The sequence below is a fragment of the Alexandromys fortis genome, unplaced genomic scaffold (genome assembly GCF_014885135.2).
Source record: "Alexandromys fortis isolate MF-2015 unplaced genomic scaffold, M_Fortis_MF-2015_v1.1 scaffold_313, whole genome shotgun sequence".
NCBI classification, from domain to species: Eukaryota; Metazoa; Chordata; class Mammalia; order Rodentia; family Cricetidae; genus Alexandromys; species Alexandromys fortis.
The window spans coordinates 502,077-504,825 of NW_026068197.1; positions in this window are offsets into that span (position 1 = coordinate 502,077).

Here is a 2,749-nt window from a genome sequence, read left to right on the forward strand (position 1 = left end):
ACAAAATTCCATTCTTATATAATATCACCTCTATGCATTAAAATTCCTATAGGAGAAATTCTGAAGGGCAATGAATATAACTAAAATACAATGAAGATTCAGATTCAAATGTGACTCCTATAATTTCTCCTCAACAATTGTCAACTCCTTTTCTGCTTCAGGTGTTAATTCTCTGGGACTATTCACCTCTTTATCACCATCTAAGGTTTTGTTTAAATGAATTATTAGGTCAGGTGTTGTCCAAACATCCGGTTGTAGACTGGAAATGTCTCCTAACAATCTTTGAAAGTCATTAAGAGTCGGCAACTGGTCTCTCCAAATTTTTGCCTTTTGTGTTCTAATTTTCTGTAAACCTATTCTATAACCTAGGTAATTGACAGAATCACCCCTATGTATTTTTTTTCAGGAGCAATTTGTATTCCTCATTTTGGGAAAACTTTCTTTACTTTTTCAAACTTTCTAAAGTATCTGTTTGAATCAGATAGCAAAATCTCATCTATGTAATAGTAAATTATAGATTTAGGAAATTTTTTATGTATTATTTCCAATTGCTGACTTACAAAATATTGTCATGGGGTGGGGATATTGAGCATGCCCTGTGGAAGGATTGTCCATTGGCATCTCCTAGTAGGCTGAGAGTTATTATAAGTATGCCCTGTAAAGGCAAATTTTTCTCTGTCTTTTTCTTGTAAAGGTATAGTGAAGAAACAATTTTTTAAATCAATAACTATATGTGGCCATCTCTTTGGTAACAGAGAAGGCAGAGGAATTCCAGATTGTAGATGGCCCATAGGTTGAATTACCTTGTTGACAGCTCTTCAAAATCTCACCATTCTCCATTTACCAGATTTCTTTTTAACTACAAATATAGTGGAATTCAAAGGGCTGGTTGATTCTTCAATATGACACACATTTAGTTGCTCCAGTACCAGCTGTTCTAAAACCTGCAGTTTGTCTTTTGTTAATGACCACTGTTTAACCTAAATTAGTTTCTCTGTTAAGCATTTTAAAGGTAGGGCAGTTGGTACCTCTAAAGGTTTGCTAGTTGTTTTGTGTTCTTATACAGCATGAATGGCTGGTGACCTTTGTGTATAGTACCTTATAATATCCTTCTCAGTATTATGAATTTCTGGGACCACAGGAATGTTAATCTGGTTATTTCATTGCTGCAGTAGGTAACGGCTCCATAAATTCACTGCAATAGTAACCATGTATGGCCTCAGGTTTCCTCTCTGTCCTTCTGGCCCTATACAATCAACTCATATCGTGCTTTATTTCATTTGAGATAGGGTTCAAATTCTTAGTAATTGAACATCTGTCTCTTAAAGAGAACAATTTGAATGCCAAGATACTAGGGTAATGATACTCACATCTGCACCCATGTCTATCAAACCTACAATTACAATGCCGTTTATATTATGAACTCTTAGATTTGGACTTTGATCATTCATAGATGTCTGTCAGAATATACGTTTCCTATTTCCTTTTGGAATTTTTTTTATTTATCCTCCATGTTTATTCCATCACCTAGTACAGGATTTTTTTGTTCAGAAGGCTTTAGAGTTTTCAATTTTCCTGGTAAGACATGTCCTTCACAGTGACTGGGAGTGACTGGACCACTTTTGACTTGGAGGCCTGCAAGAGGACCCCCAAGGAGTTTCCCAATGGTATTGGTTTGCCTTGTCTCTCTTTTGTTGGTCTGCATTCATTGTTCCAATGTAGGTCTTTGCTACACCTTCTACATATACCCAAAGGCTGAATCCTCTTATTCTTGCCATTCTTAGAGGAGATATTATTCCTAGGAATTCCATGTCTACAATCTCTTCTCACATATCTTATTTTACCACAATTAAAACTTTTGGCATTTTGATGTCTCCCCATTCCTTTGGAACTTGCTTCTCCTATCCAAGATTCAGGATTATAGTCAAATGTCTCAATGTTCATTGTATGCAGGATACATTCATCCATTGGTACTGGTATAACCTCTAATGACTTAATTATCCTTTTTTTGTATTTTAAGTTGGCATTTTCAAAAGCCAGAGATTCAATATATACTCATCTAGCATCTGAGTCTGTTACTCCTATATGTGCAGCCTTAGTTAGTCTTTGTAAAAAGTCACTAAAGGGTACTCTCTTGCCCTGTTTAACCCTGGCATATGATTCTATTAGTTTTCTTAGTTCTCGAATCCTGTCCCAAGCATTTAAGGCTGCTTTGTGACATAGGAACAAAATATATTTATTGTCAAGGGCTTGAGCCTGTGGGTCAGCATAAGTGCCTTCACCAAGAATTTGGTCTTGGGAAGTCTTAAATCCTTTTGCTTTTCTATGTTGTTCTAAAATTTTATCATTTTATCTGAAATAGCATTTAAATATCAGTTGAGGCTCATCATCCAGGACTGCTGAAACTAATTGAAGCCAGTCATGTAGCCTTGCTTTAATACTAGAAGCCATGTCTTTATCATCTCCCTAACAAGTGCAGAATGCAAGCCATAAGTTATAATAGCTTGCTTAATTTCTTTTAAATCATTTGTTCTTATACGTATCCATCTACCTTCTTTGGATCCTTTTATGCCTTTAAAACTTGATGCTTTGTCAGAGTAGATTACAGGGTAGGAAGCCAAAACCCTGGGTAAGTCCTCTCTGACAGCTACTGGCAATGTTGAATGCTGTCCTTGTACCTTTTTTCCCAGCTCATGAGCTCCAATAATTTCCTCAATTGTTTCAAATCATTTTACTACTGTCTTTTGTA